At 37.7% G+C, this 9,185-nt stretch overlaps 1 pseudogene; it reads left to right on the top strand.

Moving 5' to 3' along the window:
- Positions 1 to 3,750: 3,750 nt before the first annotated feature.
- On the top strand, positions 3,751 to 8,949 carry LOC127683748 (protein tyrosine phosphatase type IVA 1-like; annotated as a pseudogene).
- The last annotated feature ends 236 nt before the right edge of the window (positions 8,950 to 9,185 follow it).

Below are 9,185 nucleotides of genomic sequence, written 5' to 3'. Positions count from 1 at the left end.
CCACAAAATAGAAGCAGAAGAAACACTACCCAACTTGTTCTATGAAGACATAATTTCACTGATACCAAATCCATACAAAGATCCAACAAAGATAGAGAATGTTAGACCAATTTCCCTTATGAAAATCGATGTAAAAATACTCAATAAAATTCTTCCCAACCAAATCCAAGACCACAACAAAACAATCATTCACCATGATCAAGTAGGCTTCATCATCCCAGGGATGCAGGTATTGTTCAATACTTGGAAATCCATCAATGTAATCCACTACATAAACAAACTCAAAAAAAACCACACAGTAATTTCATTAGAAGCTGAAAAAGCATTTGACAAAATTCCACATCCTTTATTTTAAAGGTCTTGGAAAGAACAGGAATTCAAATCCTATACCTAAACAAGGTAAAAGCAATACACAGCAAACCAGTAGCCAACATCAAACTAAATGGAGAAAAACTTGAAGCAATCCCACTAAAATCAGGGATTAGACAAGGCTGCCCTCTCTTTCCATATTTATTCAATATAGTACTTGAGGTTCTAGCTAGAGCAATTAGACAATAAAAGGAGGTCAAAGGGATATAAATTAGAAAGGAAGAAGCCAAATTATCACTATTTGTAGATGATATGATTGTACTTAAGTGACCCAAAATTTTCACCAGAGAACTCCTACAGCTGATAAACAACTTCAGCAAAGTGGCCAGATGTAAAATTAACTCAAGCAAATCAGTAGCCTTCCTATACTCAAATGATAAACAGGCTGAGAAAGAAATTAGGGAAATGAACATTTCTTTAGCTATTTGTCAGCCATCTGGTATTCCTCAGTTGAGAATTCTTTATTTAGCTCTGTACCCCCATTTTTAATAGGTTTATTTGATTCTTCAGAGTCTAACTTCTTGAGTTCTTTGTATATATTGGATATTACCCCTCTACCAGATGTAGGTTGGTAAAGACCTTTTCCCGATCTGCTGGTTGACATTTTATCCTATAGACAGTGTCTTTTGACTTAGAGAAACTTTGCAATTTTATGAGGTCTCATTTATCAATTCTTGATTTCCCCCAGAAGTTATTTTATTGTTGAGAATAGTTTTCACTCTCCTTGGTTTTGTGTGATTCCAAATGAATTTGAGAATTGCTCTTTCTTTTTTTTAATTTATTGATATATTTATTTACATTTCAAATGATTTCCCCTTTTCTAAACCCCCACTCCCCGAAAGTCCCATCAGTCCCCTTCCCTCCCCCTGTTTTCCCACCCAACCCTTCCCACTTCCCTGTTCTGATTTTGCTCTATACTGCTTCACTGAGTCTTTTCAGAACAAGGGGCCACTCCTCCTTTCTTGTACCTCATTTGATGTGTGGATTATGTTTTGGGTATTTCAGTTTTCTAGGTTAATATCCACTTATTAATGAGTGCATACCATGATTCATCTTTTGAGTCTGGGTTACCTCACTTAGTATGATATTCTCCAGCTCCATCCATTTGCCTAAGAATTTCATGAATTCATTGTTTCTAATGGCTGAATAGTACTCCATTGTGTAGATATACCACATTTTTTGCATCCACTCTTCTGTTGAGGGATACCTGGGTTCTTTCCAACTTCTGGCAATTATAAATAGGGCTGCTATGAACATAGTGGAACATGTATCCTTATTACATGCTGGGGAATCTTTTGGGTATATGCCCAGGAGTGGTATAGCAGGATCTTCTGGAAGTGAGGTGCCCAGTTTTTGGAGGAACTGCCAGACTGATTTCCAGAGTGGTTGTACCAATTTGCAACCCCACCAGCAGTGGAGGAGTATTCCTCTTTCTCCACATCCTCACCAACACCTGCTGTCTCCTGAATTTTTTTATTCGATATATTTCTTATTTACATTTCAAATGATTTTCCCTTTCCTAGCCCCCCCCCACTCCCGGAAAGTCCTGTAAGCCCTCTTCTCTCCCCCCCCCGTCCTCCCACCCACCCCTTCCCACTTCCCCGTTCTGGTTTTGCTGAATACTGCTTCACTGGTCTCCTGAATTTTTAATCTTAGCCATTCTGACAAGATCTGCTGTTTAGTTTGTGTTTCTATGATCTATCCCTTGGTGAGAGTGGGGTGTTAACTTCTCCCACTATTATTGTGTGAGGTGCAATATGTGGTTTAATCTTTAGTAAATGTTCTTTTATGAATGTGGGTGTCCTTGTTCTTGAAGCATAGATGTTCAGACTTGAGAGTTATTCCTGGTAGATTTTTCCTTTGATGAGTATGAAGTGTCCTTCCTTTTCTTCTTAAATGACTTTTGGTTAAAAGTTGATTTTATCTGATATTAGAATGGTTACTCCATCTTGTTTTTTGGATCCATTTGCTTGTAAAAATGTTTTCTAGCCTTTTAGTTTGAGGTAGTGTTTCTCTTTGACACTGAGTTGAATTACTGGTATGCAGTAAAATGCTGGATCCAGTCTGTTAGTCGATGTATTTTATTGGGGAATTGAGTCCATTGATGTCAAGACATATTAAGGTATTGTGATTGTTACTTCCTGTTGTTTTTGATGTTATTTTTACAATTGTGTTACTATCTTCTTTTGGGGTTGTTGAAAGAAGATTACTTTCTTGCTTTTTCTAGGGTATCGTTTCCCTTTTTGTGTTGGCATTTTGCATTTATTATGCTTTGTAGGGCTGGATTTGTGGAAAGATATTGTGTAAATTTGGTTTTGTCATGGAAAATATGGATTTCTCCATCTATGGTGCTTGAGAGTTTTGCTGGTTATAGTAGTCTTGGCTGGTATTTTTTTGTTCTCTGAGGATCTGTATGAGATCTGCCCAGGATCTTCTAGCTTTCAAGATCTAAGAGAAGTCTGGAGTAATTCTGATAGGTCTGCCTTTATATGTTTCTTGACCTTTGTCCCTTACTGCTTTTAGTATTCTTTGCTTGGTGCATGTGGTGTTTTGGTCATTATGTGATGGGAGGAATTTATTTTCTGGCCCAATCTATTTGATGTTTTGTAGGCTTCTTGCATGTCCATGGGTATCTCTTTCTTTAAGTTAGGAAAGTTTTCTTCTGTAATTTTGTTGAAGATATTTACTGGCTCTTTAAGTTGGGAGCCTTTGCTCTCTTCTATACCTATTATCCTTAGGTTTGATCTTCTCATTGAGTCTTGAATTTTCTGGATGTTTTGGGTTAGGAGCTTTTTGCATTTTTCATTTTCTTTGACTGTTGTGTCAATGTTTTCTATGGTATCTTTTGCACCTGAGATTCTCACTTCTATTCTTCTATTACTGGTGATGCATCTATGACTCCTGATCTCTTTCCTAGGTTTTCTGTCTCCAGGGTTGTCTCCCTTTGTGATTTCTTTATTGTTTCTATTTCCATTTTTATATTCTGAGTGGTTTTCTTCAATTCTTTCATCTGTTTGGTTGTGTTGTCCTATAATTCTTAAAGTCCTCTTTGAGTGCTTCTATCTGATTACCTGTGTTCTCCTGTATTTCTTTAAGGGAGTTACTTACACCCATTTTAAAGTCCTCTATCAGCATCATTAGATGTGATTTTAAGTCAGAGTCTTTTTTTTCTGGTGGGTTGGTGTATTTGAGACTCACTGTGGTGGAAAACCTGGGTTCTGATGATGCTAAGTAGCCTTGATTTTGGTTGCTTCTGTTCTTGCCCCTTTCCTTTCTCCATCTGGTTATCTCTGGTGCTATTCGTGCTGTCTCTAACTATGGCTTTTCCTTCCTGCAAGTACTCCTGGGAGACCAGTTCTCTTCAGGAAGAATTTAGGTATGATGGACTACGGTGCAGAGTCAGCTCTGGGGTGCAGACAGTGTCCAGAAGGATCCTGTTCTCAACTCTTCCTTGGTTCCTGTGACCTAATTGCTCTGGGAGGGTCCCTACAGGACAATGAATGTGACCAGAAGTCTTACCTGTGCTCACAGGTGTGTGGGCTCTACTGAATGACCAGCTCTCTCCTGGTGCTATTTGGGTATGGAACCCTGTGGCAGAGGATTAGCTCAGCTGGAGCAGATGGAAACTGGAAGTCTCTTATCCTGGGACACTCCTAGGTTCCTCTGTCCTATAGGTTCTGGGTGGGTGCTTCTCAGCAGCAGTGGTAGTTTTTCTTGAACTCACAGTCTTGTCAACACTCCTGGGAGGATACCTCTGTCCCTGAGCTATTTGGGTATGGATCCCTGTGGCAGAGGATAAGCTCAGCTAGTACAGATGGTAACAGGAAGACTAGATAACTTCTTAGGTGTAAATAGAAATGGAACATGAAATACATTCATAATAACATAGTGATTCAATTATATATGTATACGTATTTAATTATATATACTCATATGTATGCATGTTAAAATGTGTGTATGTATGGAAGCATGTGTATTTTTGTGTGAATGTTTACATGGTATATGCATACACATGTATGCTCAACTATCAGACTAAGATCCTTTTTTCTGTATTTTTATATTAAACATAAAATCATATGTAGTTCACACTAATAGTATACAATGAAATGTGCATACATTTCTTAATGTTCTATTAATTTGCATCATAACATTTAAGAAATTGAGAGACAACATAGACTTGTTTACACATGTTATGCAAATGATAAGCATATAAAGACTTTTACCATGTAAGTAATGTAAAACATGTCATAGTGACAGTTTTTACACTGAGCTATTACTTATCCTGATGGTGCCATGTTTATACAGGATTTTTTACACATAGCCATTTCATATACATATTAAAAGTGAGACATTTACAGCATCTACAAGATATTAGAATGATGTCCTGATCACTTTCCCTCTGAAATATGACAAGAGCTCTGCAAATATCCATTGTTGATAAGTTCATACTCAAATTGTTTGAAGCAGAAATATGTAACCACAAAAGGAATATTCCCTGAGGACATCTTAGACTCAGTGAAGCTAACAGATAGTAAAATTTACACCTAATATTTTCAACAAATTTCTGGTAACCATATTGTTGCTTTTTTTCCCAAAAGAAACCACCTGCTATTTGTGTTTTACATACCATTGAAATGCCTTACTGTACAAGATACATAATCCCTGGTCTGCATTGTCATAGAAATCTTCTAAAAGGATACTAATCAGTAGTACAGTAATGAGTGTTTCTTTTGAAAGAACATATGTATTCCCATCTACAAGGGAAGCAAGTACATCCCTACCAAGTTATCAGTCTTTTCAGTTATCTGAAATTGTCTGACATCCCAGAGCTTCTGGAATAGAGTTCCCTGGGATTCCAACTGTTTAAACAGTAGTGTACTAAGATTAAGATGGGCAACCAGATCTATTTTAATTCCCAGTTTTATTCATCTATTTAATTAATTTTTTAAAGTTAGTTTCAACCTCGAGAAAATAAACATATATTTTCAAAAAGAAGTTAGAACTGCATACATTGAACTACTAACAAATAGAAGATAGGTTCTTTTTCTTTGTTCTTCAAACACATGAATTTTTACTTATTCACATACACACACAAAAAATCTATTTATATCCTCCCACCCCCTAAGTTCCACCTTTCTTCCAGTGAGCTATCTCCCAAGGCCAGATCAGTAGCCTGATACCCTCCCACATGAAACAGCCTGCCTGCCTCCCAAAAGGTCTGAACTAGCCAAAGATACAGCTTCATTTTCCTTACAGTCTACTTTTCCATTCAGGTCAGATCAGCATTCTGATACCATCCCACATGCTACAGTCTGTGTGTCACCTTGGAGATTCAAGGTAATCAAAGACACAGAGACCAGCTGATTCAGAGTCCACCAACCCTTCCCAGCTCCACCTTCTTTCTTGTCTTCTTCTCCACCTGGGTCAAATCAGTGTGCCCTATATACTACCACATCCAACAGCCTATATATCTGCAAGGAGGTCCAAAGTAACCAGGGACACAGAATTCCTGCCTCCCAGGTTGTCAGCAGTAAGAAGGGACACAGGAGGCCTGCACAAATCAGAGACACAAGGGGCATACCCTAACCAGAAACATCACTGCCTGCCTCCAAGGAGTCTGTCTCTACCTGCCTCAAAGAAGGACAACTCTAGTCAGAGGTACCCAGGACAATAAAACATGAGATAACAAGATGTCCAGAGGCAAGTACAAGATCATAAGCAAAAATCCAAATGCTATTTGGCAGCCTCAGAACCCAGTCCTCCCATCATATTGAGCCATAGATACCCCAACACACCTGAAAACCATGATGCTGACCTAAAATCCTATCTCATGAAGATGATAGAGGCCTTTATGAAGGCTATGAAGAACTCCCATAACAAAATACAGAGAAAAAAAAACAGATAAACAGGTAGAAGGCCTTAAGGAGGAAACAAATAAATCCCTTAAAGAAATATAAGAAAATAAAATCAAGCAGGTAAAGGATTGAACAAAATGGTCCAAGAAATAAAATAAAAATAGAAACAATAAAGAAATCACAGAGGAGGCAACCTTGGAGGTGGACAGAGTAGGAAAGAGATCAGGAGCTACAGATGCAAGCATCACCAACAGAATAAAAGATATAGAAGAGAAAATCTCAAGCATAGACGATATCATAGAATATATTGGCACATCAGTCAAAGAAAATTCAAAATGTAAGAAGATCCTAACCCAAAATTTCCAGAAAATGCAAGAAATAATGAAAAGATTAAAGCTAAGCATAGTTGGAATAGAAGAGAGTGAAGAATCCATGATTAAAGGGCCAGAAAACTTGTTCAGCAAAATCATAGAAGAAAACTTCCTAACCTAAAGAAAGTGGTTGCCATTAATGTACAAGAGGCCTGAAGAACAACAAATAGATTGTACAAAAAAGAAAATCCTCTCCTAGTATAATAACCAAAACACTAAAAGCACAGACCAAAGAAAGAATATTAAAATCTGTAAGGGGAATAGGCCAAGTAATAAAGTCAGACTTATCAGAATTATAGGAGACTTTCCTTTTTTCTTTTATTTTATTTGATATATTCTTTATTTACATTTCAAATGATTTCCCCTTTTCTGGCTCCCCACTTCCCAAAAGTCCCATAAGCCCTCTTCCCTCCCCTTGTTCCCCAATCTACACCTTCCCACTTCCCTGTTCTGGAATTCCCCTATACTGCTGCACTGAGGATTTCCAGAACCAGGGGCCACTCCTCCATTCTTCGTGAACATCATTTAATATGTAGATTATGTCTTGGGTATTCAAAGTTTCTAGGCTAATATCCACTTATCAGTGAGTCCATACCAGGATTGATCTATTGAGACTGGGTTACCTCACTTAGTATGATGGTCTCCAGCTCCATCCATTTGTCTAAGATTTTCATGAATTTGTTGTTTCTAATGGCTGAATAGTACTCCATTGTGTAAATATACCATGTTTTCTGTATCCATTCCTCCATTGAGGGACACCTTGGTTCTTTCCAGCTTCTGTCTACTACAAATAGGGCTGCTATGAACATAGTGGAGCATGTGTCCTTATTGCATGCCGGGGAATCCTCTGGATATATGCACAGGAGTGGTATAGCAGGGTCCTCCGGAAGTGTCATGCCCAGATTTCTGAGGAACTGCCACATTGATTTCCAAACTGGTTGCACCATTTTGCAATCCCACCAGTAGTGGAGGAGTGTTCTTCTTTCTCCACATCCTCACCAACACCTGCTGTCTATAGGAGACTTTTCAACAGAGGCTTCAAGGCCAGAAGATCCTGGAAATCTTACATCCAGAATGTAAGAGAATATGAAACCCAACCTAGAACAATACTATACCCACCAAAACTCTCAATCACCACAGATGGTGGAACCAAAATATTCAATTATAAAACCAAATTTATACAATATCTTTCTACTAAGCCAGTCTTAAAGAGGATACTGGAACAAAATATCCTATACAACTATACCAAGAAAACTCAAGAAATTAAGCATTTCACAACACACCCAAAAGAAGAGAATCATAAACACATAACACCCCCAGCAACAAACCTGAGAGGAATTAACAAACATCTGTCTTTAATATCTCTCAACATAAGTAGACTCAATTCCCCAATAAAGAGACAAAGGTTAACCAACTATATACATGAACAAGTTCCAGCATTTTCCAGCATATATGACACACCTCAATGACAATGACATTACCTCAGAGTAAAAGGCTGGAAAAAGTTTTCCAAAGAAATATCTTGAGAAACAAGCAAGATTTGCCATCCTAATATCCAATAAAATAGACTTTCAATCAAAGTTACCAAGTGAGATCGTGAAAGACACCTCATACTCATCAAAGGAAAAAATACACCAGAAGGAAATCTCAATTCTGCACATCTATGCCCCAAATATAATGGCACACACATTCATAAAAGAAATGTTGCTAAAACTCAAAAGACAAATTAAACCTCAGTTAGCAAGAATTTTTGCATTGAAATTCATAAGGGAAATTGGTCTGAAGTTCTCCTTTGTTGGGTCTTTTTATAGTTTAGGTAGTAGAGTAATTGTGGCTTCATAGAACTAATTGGGTAGTGTTCCTTTTGTTTCTATTTTGTGGAATAGTTTGAGGAGAATTGGTATCTTATACACAATCCAACCAATGAGCCCTTAAACAAATGTATAGAGGAACTTAAGAAGTATGGCTATAGTATGATAAGAATATGTGAAGCAACTTTTGATACTACTTTTTTGGAGAAAGAAGGTACTCATTTCTTGACTGGCCTTTTGATGATGATGAATCACCACCATCCAACCAGATTGTTGATGAGATTAAGATTCGTGTGAAGATTAAGTTTCATGAAGAACTTTGTTGCTGCATTGTGTCCATTGTGTTGCAGGCCTTGGGAGAGCTCCAGAGTTTGTTTCCCTAGCATTGATTGAAGGAGGAATGATATATGAAGATGCAGTACAATTTAGAAGACAAAAGTGGCATGGAGCTTTTTACAGCAACCAACTTTTGTATCTCGAGACCTACTGTCCTAAAATGAGGCTCCACTTCAAGGTCATAGAAACAGCTGTTGTACTGAATAAAACTTTGGTGTTTGATTCTATTGAATTGGAAATGTAACATCAGATGGGACCTGATTTTTCATGCCTAATTATTCATGTGCCAGCTTACTGAATGAGTCTACTGAAGTTCCAAGGGAATAATATTGAGAACCACTTTTACTCAGCTACAAGCTTGAGAGAGTTACAAGCTCTATATTTGGGTTATGATCACCAAGTTTGGACACTTAGCTAAAGATTGTTGCTGGTTAGCATTTAAA

Source organism: Apodemus sylvaticus, chromosome 4 (assembly GCF_947179515.1).
Source record: "Apodemus sylvaticus chromosome 4, mApoSyl1.1, whole genome shotgun sequence".
Lineage (NCBI taxonomy): Eukaryota > Metazoa > Chordata > Mammalia > Rodentia > Muridae > Apodemus > Apodemus sylvaticus.
Note: the sequence above shows the minus strand (reverse complement) of the source record. Positions and strands in the feature narration are given on the sequence as shown.